This window comes from Myotis myotis, unplaced genomic scaffold, assembly GCF_014108235.1.
Source record: "Myotis myotis isolate mMyoMyo1 unplaced genomic scaffold, mMyoMyo1.p scaffold_m19_p_1, whole genome shotgun sequence".
Taxonomy (NCBI): Eukaryota; Metazoa; Chordata; class Mammalia; order Chiroptera; family Vespertilionidae; genus Myotis; species Myotis myotis.
The window spans coordinates 89,641,641-89,664,210 of NW_023416313.1; positions in this window are offsets into that span (position 1 = coordinate 89,641,641).

A 22,570-nucleotide genomic window follows, 5' to 3' on the forward strand; every position below is an offset into this window, starting at 1 on the left:
CTATGATTTATATCCCTTAAAAGTTCTTAGAAATCCTTTGCTCATACCATTTTTTCATGTATGTAATACCCCTTTACCTGTGATTTTTGTCAATGTGCTCCTCAAAAACACTTTGTAGAATCAAGTTTAAAACCCACAACACACATGAATCATCTAAACTAAATCTATCTTTATCTTTTCTCTTTGAAAACTTTATCTAGCTGTCAATCAGGTTTTGCTACCCATTTTCTAGATAGTGATAGCTTTAATCTAGACGTGACTATATACCAAGTACTTAAATAAACCTTTATATTCATTACCTCATTTGCATTTTATGATATCCATTTGTACTAAGCATTAGACTCATTTTAATGCAGCAAATGAGCATTACAGAGAATATATTCCTTGACCAATGTCATCTAGTTATCAACTGCAGAGACAGATAATTTTTTTTTATTTTCTTACTTGCTACTTGGTGACATATATTTATGTTGTTATCATTTGTCTCCCCCGCCACTAGAATGTATATCTTTAAGATCAGAGATTTTCATATTTTGTTCACTATTGTGTCTATAACAGTATTTGACCTCTAGTAAGTTCAGTCTCTCAGTTGCTCAGTCTCTCTGTATCTATCTATTATCTATCATCTATCATCTATCTATCATCTATCTATCTATCTATCTATCTATCTATCTATCTATCTATCTATTATCTAGCATCTAGCATCTATGTATCTATCTTGCATCTATCTCTCTCTATCATCTATCATCTATCTATCTCTCTATCTATCCATATCTATCATCTATCTATCAATCATCTATCATCTATCTATCTATTTATCTATCATCTATCTATCATCTATCTACCTATCATCTATCATCTACCTATCTATCATCTATATATCTATCTATCACCTATCATCTATCATCTATCGTCTATCTATCACATATCTACCTTTATATCTAAAATAATGTGTTGTAAAATAAGGAAATAAATAAAATAAGCTCCTACTAAGTGTGAGGTACAGTACTTTTTTATCCTTCAAGGCCTTCCTCAGATGCCACTGCTGTGGATCTTCCCTTGCTTAACCTTCCATCCACTTTCCCAAACTGGAAGTGATTGTCCTCTTCCATATACTCTAGCCCTTTAATGGCACTGACCAGTCTTATGGTTCATTATTTACCTATTGGCTGAAATACAGATGAGCTAAAGCACTTTCAACATAAAATAAAATAAAAAACACCTCCAAATGTTTTATTTTTTTGTTTTAAAGATATATATTTTTATTATCTTCAACCTGCCTTCTCAAAGAAAAAAGGAGAGAAAAAGTGCTGACCGGGCAGTCTGAGATGCACCTAAAGTTTCAAGTCACTTTTCAAAAAAGGAAAAGGCACCAGCGGCCAACTGGGACATGGCTTCGTTTTCTGTGGCTTCACTGCCATCTCAAGGGCATGACAAAGCCAGTGCAGGACACATTCCTCCTCTCCAGGAAGGTGTAGTGAAGTGGGATTAGTGAAAGGAGGGAGGCCACTGTTCAGTGGAGCAAAGCAAGTTGGAGGCTCTATCACAGCCATGCACAGCTGGATATATATATATATATTACAATAATAATTTTTATTTTCTTTCTTACTATTTGGTAACATATATTTATGTTGTGATAATTTATCTCCCCCTCCACTAGAATGTAAATCTGTAAGGTTAGAGATTTTCATCTGTTTTTCACATATATATAATACAACATAGTATTATATGTAATGTATTACACATTATATAATATATATTATCATTTAATCAAGGAATAAGGAAAGGGATATAACCTGGGATTTATAATCTTAACATTTTTTATATAAAAAAGACAATATTCAAACCATGCTTTTATCATTACTTTTGAATTGTTTCAAAAATTTAAAAATAAAAAAGTATGATATATTGTGAGGTATCTAAATTAATTTTTTTTCTTTTTTGATAGTAAAGAAATCTGCTAGATCTTTAAAACATAAGTGAAATCTTAAAAATCAAGAATTCAAATAATAAGAATATAAAGGTACAAACATGTTTTTGTTTATGGGTACTAATGTCTAAAGCTTCTAGGGCACATTTCAGTAACTTAATACCTTTTCTCATTAAACAAAATTAGACAGACACCTTCTTTATTACACTTTCAAAGGACTGATTAAGGGAGATAGAACTCGGAAGTTAAATAATAAAATTTATGTTGTTAAAGAAGAAATCAGCTTGAAAACAGATTTCCAGAATCTTCTTAGAATTTTCTATTGAGAGGTCTGTTTTTTTAAAATTATTTTTAAACATTCTGATTATTAACTAAAATATACATTTATGTCACTTATATCAGTTTTTGTACATATTTAATGATGACATACTCTTTCCCTGGGAAAGCTTTTATTTCAAAAATACTGATTAAAAATGACACAATAATAAATCTTAAAAACCACATCCATGTTTAACAAGACATAATTTTCCAATGATTTGGTCAGCAAAAATAAAACAATACAGTAAACTGTCAAAAAGAAAACAATAATAATTCCATTGGGAAACAAATGAGAATCTTCTAATTATTAAGGCAATAACCATACAATAACAAATAAATTTCAAAGGCTAATTGGACAAATGTCAAGATGTGGACAAAAGGGCTTGTTTTCCATCTTTCAAAACCCTAGTGAAGATACAACTGAGAGAAAGCAAGTGTGCAAGGATAAAAATTATTAAATTTTGTCTTTATGTCCTTTTCATTTTATTTTAAAAATATCTCTATATATAAAAGCCTAAGTGACCAAATGACCAGTTGACTGAATGACCAGTTGACTGGCCACTATGATGTGCACTGACCACCAGGAGGCATATGCTCAATGCAAGAGCTGCCTCCTGGTGGTCTGTGTGTTCCCACAGCCAACCTCCCATAGCCGGCCAACCTCCCTTGCTCCCTTGCCCCGGACTGGCCAGCCCCGGTCGGCCTCAATGGGCCCTGAGAGCCAGCCAGGCCAAGGGACCCCACCCATGCACAAATTCGTGCAATGAGCCTCTAGTATTATATAATAATTAGTATATCTAAAAAGACTTAATCTACACTAATAAAAGAGAAAAATACAAATTAACCATCACTCTGCTACACCCACCAGCCAATCAGGAGCAAGTATGCAAATTAACCCAACTAAGATGGTGGCAGCCACAGAGCTGAAGAGAGCAGGAAGCTTGGGTTGCCCCTACCAATGGAGGAAGCCAAGCTTCCCGCCTGCCCTGGCTGGCACTGGGCTCCGCTCAAGGCTATAAAGTTTCAATTATAGAAGATAAATAAATCCCAGATACCTGCTTCCACCTGGCCCTGGCCTCCGCTCAAGGAGGTGCTGAAAAAAAGAAAAGGAAACAAAGGAGAGGCTGGGAGCTTGGGTAGCTGGGGGTATGGCCAGCCTGAAAGCAGCCATCAGCTCCTCACCCAGGCTGTCCAGGAACCCGAGTAGGGACCCCCACCCTGAAGAGGGTGTGGCCAGCCTTAAAACAGCCCTCAGACCCTCACCCAGGCTGGCCACACCCCCATGGGGTGAGGGTCCCCACTGGGGGGGTTTAACCAGCCTGCAAACAGCCATCATTCCCTTACCCAGGCTGGCCAGGCACCCTAGCGGGACTCTTACCCTGATCCAGGACACCCTTCAGAGCAAACCAGCAGGCCCCCACCCATGCACAAGGCCTCTATCTTATATAATAAAAGGGTAATATGCAAACTGACCCTAACAGCAGAACGATTGGGAATGACTGGTCACTATGGCACACACTGACCACCAGGGGGCAGACTCTTAATGCAAGAGATTCCCCCTGGTGGTCAGTGGGCTCCCACAGGGGGAGCTCTGCTCAGCCACAAGCCAGGCTGATGGCTGTCAGCACAGTGGTGGTGGCAGGAGCCTCTCCCACCTCCTCAGCAGCACTAAGGATGTCCGACTGCAGCTTAGGCCTGCTCCCCGCTTGCAAATGTATATCCCCCGAGGGCTCCTGGGCTGCCAGAGGGATGTCTGACTGCCAGCTTAAGCCCAATCCCCCAGGGAGTGGGCCTAAGCCAGCAGGTGGACATCCCCCGAGGGGTCCCAGACTGCGAGAGGGCACAGGCCAGCCTGAGGGACCCACCTGAGTTCACAATCACAAATTTTTGTGAACCAGGCCTCTAGTATATTTATAAAGTATATAAGAAAACACACACCATGACCCCTAGGTCCTGATTTCAAGTGCACTATGAATGCTATTTGTGGAATTCCTTTCTCTTTACTTTTATGTACTTACTAGAGGCCTTGTACATGGGGTGGGGGGGACTCCCTCAGCCTGGCCTGCACCCTCTCCAATCTAGTACCCCTTGGGGGATGTCTGACTGCCTCTCGCAATCCAGGACCACTGGCTCCTAATGGCTCACCTGCCTGCCTGCCTGATCGCCCCTGATCACCTCTAACTGCCTCTTCCTCATCCTGCACCTGGACCGAGGATTCCTCCTCTGGTCGGTCGCAGGCACCAGGAACTCGAGCTTCCCTCCCTCTGGCCAGCTGCAGGCACCCAGGACCTGGGTCAGCTTCGCCCCAGCTGCAGCCACAGCTGCTGGTAACCGGAACCACAGGGCAGGTGGCTTGTCCCTCTCCCAGGCCACAGCCCTAGCTGCTGGCACCCAGGACCATGGGGGGGTGCAGCTTATCCCTCTCCCAGGCCGCAGGTGCAGGTGCAGGCACAGCCACTGGCAGCCAGGACTGCGGGGTGGGTGGCCTGTCCCTCTCTCGGGCCACAGCCTCAGCTGCTGGTGCCTGGGACCATGGGGTGGGCAGCTTATCCCTCACCCAGGTTGCAGCCACAGGCACTGGTGCCCAGGACCATGAGACAGGAGGCTTGTCCCTCTCCTGGGCCACAGGTGAAGACACAGCCATTGGTGCCTGACACCATGGGGCGTGCAGCTTGTCCCTTTCCTAGGCCACAGGCACAGGTGCAGCTGCTGGTGCCCGGGACCATGGGATGGGCGGCTTGTCCCTCCCCTGGGCCACAGCCTGGCTGGTCCCCATTCCTCTTTCCCCAATGTTGAGTGTCTGAGTAGTTATGGTGTTACAGCATGAGAGCGTGATGACCATTTGCATATTAGCTCTTTATTATATAGGATTTATGTATTTGTTTGTAATTTGTTTGCTTATTTATATATTTAGCTATCCCATTTTAGGATTAGGGAGAGATCATTGGTTTTCTGAAAGAAGAATCTCCTCTCCACCCCTCCCCCCACTTGAATATCATATCCGACGCATAATACATCAAAACGAATGAGCTTCATGCTCTGGGGTACAAGCAGGAGTAATGGGTGAATGATTGAAAAAATAATTTGCCAGGCTATTTTAAATTTCTGAATGGCCTAAGATTGAGACTCATTCACTCTGCCCAATTTTGTTGTTCTAAATTATTAATTTAGCCTGGAGAATGTGCTAAAATCAAATTTATTCAATTCTTAAATATTGAATGAATTATTTTCACATGCCAGGCAGTGTTGTAGGTGGTCATTCTATAAACAGTAATAAACAAGAGAAACAAAGCTCCTGTATTCTTAGTGCTTCCATTCAAGTAGGAGGAAGCACTTGGATAAAACCCTGGAGAAATGAATGATATTTAAAAGAAAATAAATAATGGAACAATATTTTTATATTGGAAGAGTTTGTAAAGTCAAATATAAAACAAGAGGACATGTATTTAATTAATAATCCCCCCTCTACCTTTTGCTCTTTCACTTTTTGTTCATACACAATATTTTCCATGTTTACTCATAAAAAAAATTCAGTATATTTTATATATAAAAAAGCCCTGTTGCCTTATAAACAATTTATATAATCTGTAAATAATCTCTAATTTTTTTTGCATCAGAAAATTTGTTATAGGCAAATTGAATATGATATCAACAGTATTTTACACTGAATTTTAAGAAAGTTGGTAAAGTTATCTAAATGGAATAATATTTTCAATGACTACAAGGACTTTCTAGAGAAAATAAACAGCCTCATTTACCATGGATGCTGATGAATCAATTTATCCCTGAGGCAATGATATTAGTATGTCACCTTTATAGATCTTCCTACCTGATTTGGCATGTATAAAAACAGTATGCGCTTTCTTTATTGATTAGATGAGGTTATATTAAAATCAACATCCCTAATCAATTTTTTAATCCAGCAAAAAGAAATGGGAAATATACTAAAACATTATCTCTGTTTAAAAAAATCAGGAGGAGTTAATCCTCATCAACAGCTTCTCTTTTTACAGAATAGTTTCAATGCCTGGTGAATGATGGAATAATTAGGCCATCTGCTGGCAAGTGGCAAATACACCCAAACTCAGCTAAAGCCTCCTCAGTGGCACATCAGGGATTTAAAGGGTTAATTAGCAGAGGAGTTTTTTGTTTGTTTGTTTTTTTGTCTTTTGCTTTGTCCACATTAATAGATCATCTTTCACTTTAAATATTTTCCATCACAGTTAAATTACTTTAAACACTTCAAATTAAGATAGGGGCCTACATGCCCTAACCAGTTTGGCTCAGTGGATAGAGCGTTGGCCTGTGGACTGAAGGGTCCCAGGTTCAATTCCCGTCAAGGGCATGTACCTTGGTTGCAAGTACATCTCCAGTAGGGAGAGTGCAGGAGGCAGCTGATCGATGTTTCTAACTCTCTATTCCTCTCCTTTCCTCTCTGTAAAAAATCAGTAAAATATATTTTTTTAAAAAAGATAGGGGCCTACACCACTAGGTAATTATAACTATACCACTTGCATCATTTATGTATTCAACTAATACTGATTGGTGGTCAGTTATGTTCAAGGCAGATTTTTAAACATTATGGATTCAGTAACATGTACAACTTTTCTACTTTCACCGAACTATTGTAGGTCGGCAGGTATTGAATCTATAATAATAGAAGTGTAGTATGCTAATTAGACTGGACGTCCTTCCGGACAACCTTCCAGATGAAGCCGGGGCTGCAAAGGAAGCCCAGGTCCCAAGTGCCTGCTGGCGGCTGGAGGGTAGCTGGTGCCGGTAGCCAGGAGAAGGAAGGCCTACTGTTGCACAAATTTCATGCATCGGGCCTCTAGTTAACTAATAAAATTTTTAATTCCGTAAAGAAATAGTTTTTCCTAAAGAATGAGTATACCAAGCACTATATATAGCACTCTATAGTTTATAGTAAATGCTAAAGTGTATCAGTTCAGATTTTAAGAGAAAAACACACAGATTCTTGAATCTTTGTTCTGAAAAATACTAACTTACTTTGTTCTGAAAAATACTAACTTAGTTTGTCTGCCAATGTCAACTAAATTGAATAAATGGTGCTAAAATGCATTTTTGAGGATTCCTGGCCCTTGTACACTGATTCTATTCCAGTGATCTTCCCAAATTGCAGTTATCCAAGGAAATGTAACTAAGGATTTCTTTAAGTAACAGTGATACTCTCCTTTCAATGTGAAGGACAGAATAGGACATTCCAGCCCTGAGATATCTGCATTAGGTCACCCAGAATATAAATTCACTAGAGGCCCAATGCACGAAATTCATGCAAGGGTTCAGCTCTCGCAGCCCCGGCTTAGTCCGGTAGGTCATCCGGAAGGATGTCTGGAAGGTCGTTCGGCTGTCTGGTCTAATTAGCATATTATGCTTTTATTATTATAGATTGATGTAACTGCTATGGTTTCTGCTAACCCACTGAATGTGTTCTCCAGGTAGCTTGAGGACTTCAATTTTCCAGGACTCCAATTTGGCACCATTCCCAGTATTACACACACACACACACACACACACACACACACACACACACACACACGCAAAACCATCCTTATAGGTTCATTTCTAGTTCATGGGATTTTGCAGCAGAAACAAATTATCTAATTAATAGTCACATTGCCTAATTAATAGTCTAATCACCCAGTTCATATCAATTCTAAAACAGTTTCATTTAGTTGCTGTCAACATCTTTCACCATAGTATTCTTTACACTCTAGTCCTTATTTCCATCTTTCTTTATACATTTCATTCACAAACTATTCACGTTTCAGACATATAAGTTAATAAATCTTTTTTATTCATTCATTTAAATAGCATTAAACTCACTGCAAATCTTTACTGTTTGATTGCAATGGGCTTGACTCTCTTTGGGCTTCTATAGCCACCACAATTTGTCCCCTGAGAGGCGACAAAGAAGGAGATAGGATTCCCCAGGAGAATTTGTCCCTCTTGTCACGTTTACATATTTAAAGATGAAATCTTTTCTAAGCGGTGCCACTCTCAAATATATCCTGCATTGTGACTGAAATTAAGAAATTAAATGTATAGTGTTTTAGTGAATAAGGTTCTGAGGCAGAAAAGATAACAGCCACCAGAGTAACTTCCTTCAAAGTGATATGTAGGACTTCCGTCGTCCCTCCATAACCTGTAAGCATGCAGCTCACCTTCTGTTGCAGCCTGCATGCATCCCGCCTGTCCTGCTAACTGGTCCACAAACACCTTCCAGGGGAGGGCAAACTTTTTGACTTGAGGGCCACAATGGATTCTTAAACTGGACCGGAGGGCCGGGACAAAAGCATGGATGGAGTGTTTGTGTGAACTAATATAAATTCAAAGTAAACATCATTACAGAAAAGGGTAAGGTCTTTTTTTTTTTTTTAGTTTTATTCATTTCAAACTGGCCGGATCCGGCCCGTGGGCCGTAGTTTGCCCACGGCTGCCTTAGACTCAAAAATAAGCCTTTAAAACAAATTACTTGCCAAGGCAAGAGCATCTGGCCTGTGATATGGCTACAGTGGGGCAGACTAGGGGATGGTGGAAAAATTGCCTCATAGGAAGAGAACACAGCACTTCAAAACAGCTAGAGATAAAAAGCCAGAATCCATGGAGTTTAGTGCAGAATAACACAGTAGACCAGAGTGGTCGCATTCCAGGAAGTAGGGACCGTGATGCTGCTCTGGGTTGCCAGCTGGAGAGTGGACATGCTTAGAGTGTGACTTTTATTGTCTTTGAGGTGACTGGTCAATCTAAACTATGGGAAGAGGAGTTCCAATGTTTGAGAGCAATGGTCTACATCTTACTTATTTTCCAGTGCTTTGTAGTATTCTTGACATACATACATTCTACTGGTAAAACATTGTATGACTTTGGATAAAACAGTTCTCCTCTCTGATCCTCACTTTTTTATTGGATAGAGATGATGGTAATACCTATTTGGACTGGTTTTGAGAATAAGGAGACCTAAGAGAAAGTGAACTTGTAGAATCATCATGGTTCATTAGAAGTTAATATTGGCCTGAGGCTATCAGTCATTCTAAATAGGGAGTCAACAAAGACTAGAGAGAATGAAGTCACTGACATAGCGGCTATGTTTCTAAGGTGGAATCCATTAAAAAATGAGGATGTTTCAAGCAGATGGCCAACTAATATAGTTTTGTGACAGCCCTAGATGGGAGTACTGAGGGCTGACAAAGTTTAGTTCTGCATTTAGGAGCAAATTCTTTCAGTGCAGTAGGAGCAGAATGTACAGAGATCAGGACATGCAAGCAGGGGCTGGGGTGCAACAAAGCAATGTCCCAAATTGCAAAAGTCAACAGACTTAGTAGAAAAAACAACAAAAAAAGAGAATAATTAGAACATTTGAATCTGAACTTGAAAAAATATTTTTATACAATTTCCCCTAAAGGCATTACTGTTACAGAAAGAAAAATGGTGACTACCTGAGCTAAGACTATGCTTCTAAATATTCATAGCTAAAGTATTTTACAAAATCTGGGTAAAAAGATATTTGTAATTAAGAACTTCCTAATTTTCTATTCATGTGAGCTATAGTGAATGCTAGCTAAGAGTTTGGCAAAATTATACGTCATTTATTCATAAAGTATATTAGTTTTTTAAAAAAATTCAAATTGAAGGATCCAACTTTCATTTTATTAGAAAAAAAGTGCTCAATAGAGGAAAGGGCGAAATATTACACCTGTAGATATGACTCTGAAGAATAGAGACTACTACTTTTGAAACTAAGAAGAGACCTTAACTTAGCAGTTGGTATATACCTAATGCCAAGCCTGATGGAATTTGCCTGATGTCAGTCTACCTGGGCTACAAACATATATTGGCGGCAACACTGCTTTAGATCTTTGTGCTTTAAATAGGATTCTCAACTTAAAAATACATAATATGGCATTTTATTTCAAACTTGAGGCCCAGTGCATGAAAATTCGTGCACTAGCACAGGGCGGGGGGGGGTGATATTTTAAGGACAATAATTACTAAATTATTAAATATTTGACCACTGGGGGTGGGGGGGCTCCCTCAGCCTGGCCTGCATCCTCTCGCAGTCCAGGACCCCTCAGAGGAGAGGCAGGAGAGGCTCCTGCTACTGCCGCTGCACTTAGAGCCATCTGCCTTGCTTGTGGCTGAGTGGAACTCCCCCTGGGGGAGCGCACTGACCACCAGAGGGCAGCTCCTGTGTTGACCATCTGCCCCTAGTGATCAGTGTGCATCATAGTGACTGGTCATCCTGGTGGTTCTGCTGTTAGGGTCAATTTGCATATTAACCTTTTATTATATAGGATGGCCCCAGAGGCAGAGTCTGAGACAGGACTCAGGTGCAGGTAATTTACTGAAGATGCATTCAGGAGGAGAAGTACTCTGAAGGATCATGCTGAACAGGGAGAGGAAAGGGGCTGGAGAAGGATGCAGTCTTTCATAAAGTATAGACTTGGCCTGATCTCCTGGGGACAGTGGGAGTCCTGAAGTATACTTTGCAGTTTGCCCAGTAGAGTCGCCCTGCCTTGAGAAAAAGGAGCTGGAATTTTCCACCCCCTGTGCCACATATATGCCAGTCATTGGTCTTGTGAGAGGAAGAACGTTGTGATCTCCCAGGCATATCCAGGCCAAGGGCATTTCTCTGGAGACAGAAGCTTCTTGAAGTGCACTTGCCGCACCTGTGGCATGAGTGCAATAACCCAGTGAAAAGAAACCGGGACTTTGCACTCCACGGCATCCACCAAAATCCAATGTATGGATATTAAATTTGAAGAGACATTTCTAGTAGAAGTACTTAAATTTAACCCCTATCTAGTGACACTATCATAGTTTACTTTATTCAATCAATACAGGGTTGGGACAATGTAGGCTTACAGCTGCGAGTACACAAAACAGGGTTTATTCTTATATTGATATTTATTTAGTAATTATTGTCCTTTTTCATTTGAACAACTATAAACCTACTTTTGCCCACCTTGTATATATGTGAGAGATGATAGATAGATAGATAGATAGATGTATAGTTACATAGAAAGAAATACTTATTGTGGATATAAGTGGTAATATTTCACCATTTCAATTATTTTGTTATAATCAGTTTAACAAAATTGTTAATATAGGATTGTTGTCTTTGTTGGCTAGATTTATATACTTCTTTCATTCTGCAGTGTGAAGATAACTGTCCCCCTCCAATCCCCCCAAAAAACACACACAAAAATAAGACAGAATATAAACCTTAGAAAAATGGTTTATTTTAAAGTGTTAAAAAATAAATATCAAAGAAACACTAAGAAGGTTTGTGATTTTGGTAGTCTTCTATCCACTGTTATTGTCACTGAATAATGTAATTAGAAGGCAGGAAATGTCGTCTGTGTCACTACAGCCCTTCTTTCCAAAATGTCTTATAATAAATGTCTCTTAAGAATTTAGAGTCAAACATTCATAAATTGATTAATAACTCTGTGCTTTATTTTAGCGGGATGAACTTTACAAACCACCAGATTTCCATTTTGGTGGTTTTTTTTTTTTCATTTTTACTGTTGAAAGTATACATCTGTTCCCTTTGTTTTCCCCTATTGACCCCCTCCAGCCTGCCCCCAACCCTAGCCCCAGGCCTTCAGAAGTTTAAACTAAAATGATTGGAAAAGCTTTTCCCCCCAAGTTAAGTGATTTGTGATGTTCTTTTTTAGCTTTCTTCAGTTATATTAGATATGTTTTTATTTTAAGAAACCTCAAAATTCATATTCTGAAAGTAGGGAGGGTATAAATTATAAATAAAATATCACCAGATAGAATGAGGCCAGTTAAGCCTCATACCTTTTATTCTTTGGCATCAGTAGAACTCTGAAAAATACTATCTACTCACATTGAAAATTAAATATTCTAAACATCTTCCACTCTGTCCTGTGCCAATGCTTACATATTTTTTTGACTTCACAATCGTGTTTATTTAGATAAACCACACAGCTTTGCAAATGCAAAATGAAATGTTGGTTATAATGATGAAAGGTGTAGATATGTTTATTTTATATTTGTGTCTGATTTCAGTTTAAGGAACAGTCTGGGAAATAGCCACCTGTCACTGGACTCATACAATTCATATACTCATTCCACCAAAAAGATCCCACAAAAACAACAACAGCAACAATAGAGCCTTTCTGTGTTCTTACTACATGCACATCTCCGTGAGATATACACACAGGTTACAAAAAATAAAATGCATTAACTACCCTGAAAAGAATTCACCATACAAAAGAGTCATGTACTCAGCTAGCCACAATTATATATTGTGAAAGCTACAAGAGAGGAATGTTTTTAAATGATGCAATACAAAAGGTTTCAGAAATAATGCATTCTTCTGGAGAAAACCAAAGTTAAGTTTTTATAGAGGTCATCATTTGCACTAAGCCTTACACTATGAGGTGGTGAAGAAGAGGCACAGTAAGTAGAATGAGTGAAAGGGTTGCAGATATCAGGAACTGTGTTTGAACAATTTTAGATATTGCTGATAGACGGTGTCCTAAAGAAGTTGAAACATCAAGTGTGAAAGGACAAGGGCCAAAGCATTTCCTGAGATATAAATACCAGGGACTAGTGAACGGTTTCTTTTTCTCAGTATTCTGACATCAAAATGAATTAACTTTGAATTATCTTTTACACATTTTAAAATTCTAGAAGTTGTGCATGACTGATCTAGATTGGGTCAGGCGCCCACCTTTTTACCCAGGGAAAGATATGCGTCCTTGATAAAAAAGTCCCATTGAGACTACATCCAATGGAGAATGAAAAGACTTCCAAAGAAAATCGGATGTGCTCTCTCTAATAGGTAATCAATAATTAGGATAAAAGATACAAATATCCAGTCCCCTGTAAGTAGGAGCCAAGTCAGTACAAATGTCGTCTTGTCTTATATCTGTCCCTTATCATATATATTAGGAATGTGAAAGAATGCTAAGGTATATAAGATGAGTATTTCATCTTTATTGTCTATAACTTCTCACCTTGAGACGTACTGTTAGAAAGTGTGTTAACTTCTACAATAGGAGAAAGTCAGCAAAAGGTGACAACTATGGAAGTATTTCTCAACATAGAGATCTAGAGTGGTTCTTCTCCCCTTTGGTCCCTTGTTGTATTGCTAACTGGAAGGAAAAAAAAAGACATGACTTGGGTTATGATAAACTGTATAAATACATACCAAACATTGCTGGCACACATTTTCGTATTGGAATTCATTTTCCATCAACACTCCCTGGAAATGAGTGATGATCAAGCCAGCAATTTTGCCAAGTTTTTTTGTTTCTCTCTTCCCTCTTACTACTTTGAAAGAAGTTTCTTCCTCCAGAAGGTTTTACCATCTCCTGAAGACTGATAGGACCTTTTAAATGTTATAGACATAGTAGCTATTATTACAATTGGCTTCAGTATTCCTCATTTGTTCAACACAATGTCAAATGACAACAAAACTATCAACAAGTAGTCCTAAGCTTCATAGGCTAGAAGATAATGGTAGAATTTATCTGCTGGAAGCCAATTCCAGCATGTCAGCAGGGCTGATTCATCTGGAAATGGCTGAGGGCATTTCCCCAAACCTGAAAAGGATGCATAAATGATTACTTACTGCCATACAGCTGAGGGCGTTTCAATCTACGTATTGCCTCCTACTGGCCAAACACCTGAACAGCCAAAGGCAGTTCTTCCAATCTGACAATGGATTCTGTGTACTAAACCCTGGCTTTTGATGTGTATATCTACCTTGCTTTAGGACAATCTGTGTTAATAAAAAGCAAGGGGTCCTGAGACAGAGGAGAACTTGGTTTCTTCAGCCAAGCTCCTCTGGCCTTCCAAAATTGTGTTTCGTCTCTGGACTCTTTAATCATTTACACACAATGCCTTCTCCAGATTCCAGAACCCTTCTAGATGATGGAACAAGACCCCTGGCATTATTTATCTATAATAATAAAAGCATAATATGCAAATCGACCAAATGGCTGAACAGTGGAACGACCATCCAGATGATCTTCTGGACAAAGCCAGCGGCCCAGGCAGCTGGGACTGAGAAGGCCTACTCTTGCACAAATTTCATGCATTGGGCCTCTATTGGGTATAATAAACTTAAGTGTAACAATCACCTATTGAAAAAAAAAACAAAAAACTGAAATAGCTCAATTTTAATAGTAAGATAAATTATAGGAGAAACTCGCCCAATTAGTTTGTTAAAATCAAATTTTTTGTCTTGACAAGGGAAAGAATCTCTAAAGAGGAAATCAAGTTAAAATGAAGCTATTTAAGTGGGGCCTAATCCAATATAACTGGTGTCCTTATAAAAGAAGGAGATTCAAATACAGACACACACAGAATAAGACCAGGTGAAAACACAGAGAGAAGAAGGTAGCCAACTACAAGCCAAGGAGACATGTCTCAGAACAAATAACCCTGCTGATGCCTAGATCTTTGACTTTTAGCCTCCAGGGCTATGATAAAATAAATTTCGATTGTTTAATGCACCCAGTCTGTGGTATTTTGTTATAGCAACATTAACAAACTCATACATACTACTAGGAAGGCATTGAATATCTTGGGAATAGGGACATCTGTCATTATAACCCATGTTCCTAAATTTCTGTCTACCTTCAATTTCAAATTCTAATCAGGTAAATGAAAAATAGAAATACATAGTATTTCATAGACATTCATTGGTTCCCATAGCTTTGAGCTCCGAATCTTTCATTGGAGCTTATAGTAACAAAGGAACCAAAATAAAGTTGTATCTTTAGACTGTCACACCCACCCTTGGTGGAAATACTAATGAATGAACAGGTAAATAAAAAACAGAGAGCATGTAGTAAAAGAAAATACAAATTTAAGGTATATTTTCTAAATTTTTGAAAATTTACAAAAATATGAAACTAGCTCTGCCAGTTTTCTCAGTGGTAAGAGAATCAGACCTCAGATGGAAGAGTCATGGATTCCATTCACACTCAAGGGCAGGCACCTCAGTTGTGTTGCATGTTTGATCCCTGGCCTTGGTCAGGACACATGTGGGAGGCAACCAATCGATGTGTCTCTCTCACATTGATGTCTCTCACTCTCTCTCTCTCTGTCTGTCTCTCTCTCTCTCTTTCTTCTCCTCCAACTCCTTTTCCTCCTTCTACTCCTCTTCCTCCTCCTCCTCCTCCTCCTGCTCCCTCACTCCCTTCCACTCTCTCTAAAAATCAATGTAAAAATATCTTTGGGTGAGAATTAAATATATATATATTTAATTAAATATATATATATTTAATGCAATATTAATTTTTTATACTAAAAATACCTTTATGTCATGTTTGAAGTATGCGGTTCAACTTAGATTTTAAGGTTAGTTGTTGATATGTGGAGAATTAAAAGGAATATGCCTTCAATGAGAAAAATAAAAAGGAAATCCTCCCTCTTTTTACTCATATATATATGAGTAAATAAAGTTGTATCTTTAGACTGTCACACCCACCCTTGGTGGAAATACTAATGAATGAACAGGTAAATAAAAAACAGAGAGCATGTAGTAAAAGAAAATACAAATTTAAGGTATATTTTCTAAATTTTTGAAAATTTACAAAAATATGAAACTAGCCCTGCCAGTTTTCTCAGTGGTAAGAGAATCAGACCTCAGATGACAGATATATAGTTGTGTTTGAGGATACAAGATGCACTTTTTATTTTTCTGATAATATAGTCATGTATGTGTTTGTTTTAATTAGCCAGAACTTTTGGGCTGCCAGTGGCAGAATTCTAAATTGATTCAATTTAAGCAAATCCATTGATATTTTGACTTAAAAAAAAATGATGAAGAACAAAGGAAGAAATGAACTTTCCAAAATGAGAGCAGAAGATCCAAATGCCATCATATATCCTCTGTCCACCCATCCCTCATATTTGAAGGTGGCCTTTTCTTGAGGACCAACTTTTTTATACAGCAGAGAACTTAAACATAAAAAGGTTTGGGCTTACTCCATCTGTCTCCATTACCATAGATAAAAAGGCTCTTTCCCACTAGTTCTCATTATAAATAATGTAGGTAATGAGTGCCTTGGTCATGTTCCCATTCTTGAGCCCATCATTGATGGATGAGATACCATTGGCTTACTCTTTTTTTTTTTAATCCTCACCTAAGGATAGTTTTTCCATTGATCTTTTTAGAGGGATTGTAAGGGAGGGAGGGGAAAAACAGAGAGAGAGAGAGAGAGAGAGAGAGAGAGAGAGAGACATCACATTGACGGTTGCCCCCAGCACAGGCCATAACCAGGCTGGGAATCGAAGCAGCAACCCTTCAGTACTCAGGCCAACGCTCTGACTGCTGAGAAATACTCTCCAGGGAGAACATTGTCTTACTTTTAAACATTAGTCTATCCTTGCAATCAAGCGGGCAATCTGTTACCAGTGGGAGAATTGGGAGCAGACAAAAACTATTCGTTCTACCCGACCAGCAGATGTAAACAACCTGGAGACATTCACTCCAGTCTATTTATACACTGGTAAGACCCAAAAGGTTGAGAATCTTATACACAGTAGTCTGTTAATTACAGTTCAACAATGTCTGTAAGTATATTTTGAAAAAAGAATAGTTAATTAATAGAGTTGGATAAAAGAGTATCAACATAGATTGATGCTGACCGAAGTTTAGAAACTCAAATTTTTCTAATTTAGCTAATTGAATGAAAATCATTTTGAAGAGTTTTATTATAGCACAGGCTTTTAAAAAAATCCTCACCTAAGGACATGTTCTTTGATTTGAGAGAGGGAAGGAGAGAGAGAAAAAAAATCATTGATGTGAGAGAGAAACATTGTTCAGTTGCCTCCCATATGTTCCCTACAGGAGGTTGAACCCACAGCCTAGGAATGTGCCCTGAATGGGAATCAACCCACAACCTTTTGGTGTATGGGTTGATGCTCCAACTAACTGAGCCATACTGACCAGTGCTAGCATACACTTTCTTTGAGGATTTTATGTTTGTTTATAACTACAATGCATGATCTAACTTTTTAGATTCATATGTTCTGGGGTGTAACCATCATAGAAAGTAAAAAATTAAAATAAAATATGACTTGAATCTGAAAATTTCCTTTTTCTTTCTTTATGTATGTTACTTTAGATATTATTGTTTGAAGATCTTTTTTTTATATATCATAACATAAGAAAAAGAAGCATGACCGGCCCTAACCAGTTTGGCTCAGTGGATAGAGCATAGGCTTGTGGACTGAAAGGTCCCAGGTTCGATTCCGGTCAAGGGCATGTACCTTGGTTGTGGGCACATCCCCAGTAGGGGGTGTGCAGGAGGCAGCTGATCAATGTTTCCCTCTCATGGATGTTTCTAGCTCTCTATCCCTCTCCCTTCCTCTCTGTAAAAAATCAATAAAATATATATTTTTTTAAAAAAAAGAAGCATGACCGACATAAAAAAAATTGTTTCCAAAATACTTCTGAATTTCCCCCCACACACACCATCATGTGTTAAACTTATGATATCCCTGATAAGTCTTTAATATCTAATATCTATGAGAAGGGTGGTATGTAGATTGCTAAATACTAAGCATAAAATGAATCTAATGGTCTTACCCTATTTCTCCTTAAGGTTTCCCAAACAAGGTCATATGTTAAATAACTAATTACTGATTATCAAACAATTTCCTGTTATGGCTCATGACAAAGGATTTTTTAAAAAGATGCAGAAAATATAATATCTAACCTCAATGTGATGATAATCTAGATGGCAAAGAATGGTAAAGCTGAAGTGAAATTACTTTATGGAAAGAGAACCTGAAGGTGGCATTTTAATCAAAATCTGTTATTCTACAAATGAAAGAACTGCAATTTTTTGTAGATAATGACATGTGATATAATGTAGTCACATAAAAGTATCGTTTTCTCAGTCGTATAAGTAGTAAACATAATGAAAGATTAGAAATTAAAATTTTAAGAAACTGCCCTGACCGGTTTGGTTCAGTGTATGGAGCGTCAGCCTACAGACTGAAGGGTCCCAGGTTCGATTCCGGTCAAGGGCATGTACCTTGTTTGCGGGCACATCCCTAGTAGGGGGTGTGCAGGAGGCAGCTGATAGGTGTTTCTTTCTCATTGATGTTTCTAACTCTCTATCCCTCTCCCTTCCTCTCTGTAAAAAATCAATAAAATACATTTTTTAAAAAATTTTTTAAGAAACCAAATAAACATTGCAAGCGCTTACCTTAGCATGCTGACATTGACATTAGCGGATTTTGAGTTTTGTTTTGCTTGAAGACAAAAAATAAATCCTTTCTTCTGAAAAGTTCAATGTTACTGAAGTGCTTAAGCATTTGTAAGGACAAAGAGCAAATTTAATGTTCAAAATAAATCAAAGGTCATCATGCTAACAAGTTACTTGCAGAAGGTACACACGTTTATTATAAATCTCCAGAAAGCCAAACCCCTACCTCGCTAGAAAAGAAAAAGAAAGACAAGGCAAAAGGGAGAGAAAGCACTAGGGTTGGGGACACTGTAATCGTTTTTAATAATCAGCTTTCACCTGAATAAGTCCTTATAACAGAATTTTCTCTTTCCTACAAATACTTTGTACTAAAATTGTTTGTTTTCATGTAATCCACATATTTCTATTTGACAAAATACTTTTTAAAAGGAAAAATATATTATTGAAAAACAAGAATATAACCTTCCCTTGCTTTTATTCATCATCTTGCACTGGGCTCTTGAAGAACTGATTTTTATTTTAAAATATCCTAATGATGCAGTCCTGAGTTCCTGCAGGTCTTTTGAATCTCCACCCAAGATTGCATTTTGTTTTTAAATGAACTTTCAGCTAAATATAGTAGCGTACTGACTGTTCATGGCTATCAATCAGACAGGTTCCACACACCCAGCTGGCCTTTGACAAGGCATAAATCCGTAAAGGCACTGCATGCTGCCCTCCTTACAGCCTGATGACCCATAGGCCCCTAGATTACATAGCAAAATGCTTTCACTAAGATCATTCCAATCTTATACATTGCCATCTTCCCTGAATTTTAGATAACCTTCATATAAATATGCTGGATCTAACAGTAATTTAAAAATATGCAATTTTAACAATGAAAGCTGAAATATATTTTATGCTGTCAGTTTGACAGGCCTTGTTCTAAGTATTTAAAATGTTTGACTCATTTGATAGGCAGCATAGTAAGATAATCCAGAGCCTGGTTTCTGTAGCCAGGATGCCTGAGTTCAACTGTATGTCAGCCATGTGCTAACAGTCTGGCCTTGAATAAGTTACCTCAGTTATTAAGTGAAATGAATAATAGTAATATTTACCCTATAGGGTTGTAATAAAGATTAGACTTAATATACATAAAGAAATTTGAATACCCCTTGGGCCATAGTAAATTCTATATGAGTACGTTAAATAAAATTTCTGTTTTAAGTAAGTTTAAGTAAGTTTGCTACTTTATCCATTTTATAGATGAGGATACTGTGTAAATATAGTCCAATAACTTGATCAAGGCTACATAGCTGGAAAGTACTAGAGTTACAGTTCTAAAATTGTGGTGTTCTATTTTTTGTGTGTGTGAACTTGGAAGTGGTGAAGTAAAGTAAATAATATTTGAAAACAGTGAAGAATTTTTCCAATATTTTTTTAAATGGACAACTAGTTAGCTGGATATCAACTAGATAGAAAGTTAAACAAGCTGAAACAAATCAGTTAAATTACTGAAAATCAAAGCTAGAAAAAACAACATTAGAAGAACATGAAGAAAAATGACATATATATAAGAAAGCAATGATAAGAATAAACACTAACTTCTCATTAGAGATAATACAAGTGATATAAAAGTAAAACGATACGTATAAACTGCGAAAAGAAAAATGTCAATAAAATTTTTTATATTAAATGAAAATATCCTTCACATAAAAAAGCAAAATATCTACATTATTAGATAAACAATGAAAAAAGAATGTTTGCCAGGAAAAGTACACCTCAAAAAGGTGTTAAAAGATATTCTCTTCATACTGAAAAAAGTTAATCTATATAAAAACTAAAAGTAATATAAGAATTTATTAAAAGAATAAAAATCACCCAACGTGGAAATCTGTGGACAAATATAATAGGTTTCTCACCTAAAATTAAGAAAAGGTGCTCATTTTTCCAATATTTTAGTGGCTAAACAACTTTGTGTTCTACAGAACAATAAAAAATATTAAAATTAAAATATTAAAAGATTATCTTCACATAAAACGATCATTTTACATCAAGTATTATCTTTTCTATTTGCCATTTTAGTTTATAAACTAAAATACGATTTATATATTATATAATCTCACCTTTAAGTATCAAATTGAAACAATAACATCTTACATTATAAATTCTCTTCTGGGAATTTGTTGTATTATTTTTTCCATAATTCTATCAAAGTAGCTGAAAGTGCATTGTGGCATTAAATTTTTTTTAATAAAATGGAAATGGAAATGCATAGAATACTTATAAAAATCTTGAAAAAGCCCACGCTGGTATTGCTCAGTTGGTTGGAATGTCATCCTATATACCGAAAGTTTGTAGGTTCAATTCACAGTTGGAGTGTGCCCAGAAGGCAGCCAATCAATATTCTTTCTCACACTGATGTTTCTCTTTCTCTCTGTCCCTTATCCTCTCTCTAAAAATAAAATCAATAAGCAAATCCTCAGGTGAGGATTAAAATACATTTAAATTATATAGATATACATATATAGATGATATCGATGTAGATAGATATAGATTAGATATGGATATAGATATAGATAGATGATATAGATAGATGATGATATAGATATAGATAGATATAGATATAGATATAGATATAGATATAGATATAGATATAGTTATAGATATAGATATAGATATAGATATAGATATAGATATAGATAGATATATAGTATAGGTAGAACAACAAAAGATGTACAATGCCTGATTTTTTTAAATATATTTTTTCTTTCACATTAATTTCAGAGAGAGGAAAGGAGAGGGAGAGACAGATAGAGACATCAGTGATCAGAGAGAATCATTGATTGGATGCCTCCTTCATGAACCCTAATGAGAATGGAACCCAAACCCAGGAAACAAACCATGACCTCCTGATTCATAGGTCAACACTCAACCGTAAGTCATACAACCTTGGCATGGATCTCAAATATAGTATTCTAAATGGAAGAAATCATTTATATTTATAATGAAGTCTTTTTAAAGTCTTCATTGTAAATATAAGAATAGAGAAGAGATTATTGGTTGCAAAGGTTGAGCATAGAGGAAAATATTATCAGCAAAACAGCATGATGGAATTCTTTGAGTTAATAAAAATGCTCTCTATTCAGATTGTGGTACTTGTTAAATAATAGTATCATCTGTGAAAAATATAGAACTACATACAAAATAGGGTTAATTTTACTTCATATAAATTGTACCTCAATATACCTGTCCAAAATAATTAATTTGGCATATCTTTTTCACCTGACAGAGCACAATTGATTTGTATTGTGTGGAATATACTACTAGCTTGAGTATGGTTGATTAGACTAAGTATGTAGAAGTTACCTTTACCTGGTCTCCCTAGAAACTAGAATTTACTTTACATATAAACAATCCTTTTTCTGATTAACTGTTTTTGATATAAGTTGTTCATTTTTCCCATAGTTGCTGATATCAAATATTAACCAAAAAACTTTACTTTTAATCTGATTTACTTATTGAGATAGATATGGTCAGTTATCTCTATTCTCTTCTAGTAAAATCATATTAACTGATCAGTGACACAATTGATTGAAGATTGGCTGTCATTCCAATAGGAGGAAGTAATAGATGTAAGCTGACTTAGCCATATACACTTCCAACATTAGCTTTGTGTATAACAGATACCAGGGTGTAATTATTAATTGAAATGCCCTAACTCATAAACATGACAAGATTCATGGAAAATAAAACTTACATTTTCTTAAAAAGGAGGAGCTGGCCATAAATGTTCATGTATAGTCAATATAGGCAATAGTTGAATAATCTTAAACAATTAGTCTTGGCTTATCTATTAGGAAACTGGTTATGAGAAGTCTGCAGAAAGAGGAAAGCAGTATAATAAGTTATAAATACTTATCTTAGTACCATAGAAACATTTGAGAAGGAAAAAGCAGAAATATTAACAACAACAATAATACCAAACACTGTGAATGAAACTTCTGAATAACTATTGATCAAATGGCAAAAAGGGAGATGCAACCATAATCCACTCAATACTGGGCATTAAATGATTAAACTGTATGAATTCAAAATTCTGGAGGTTTTTGAAAAG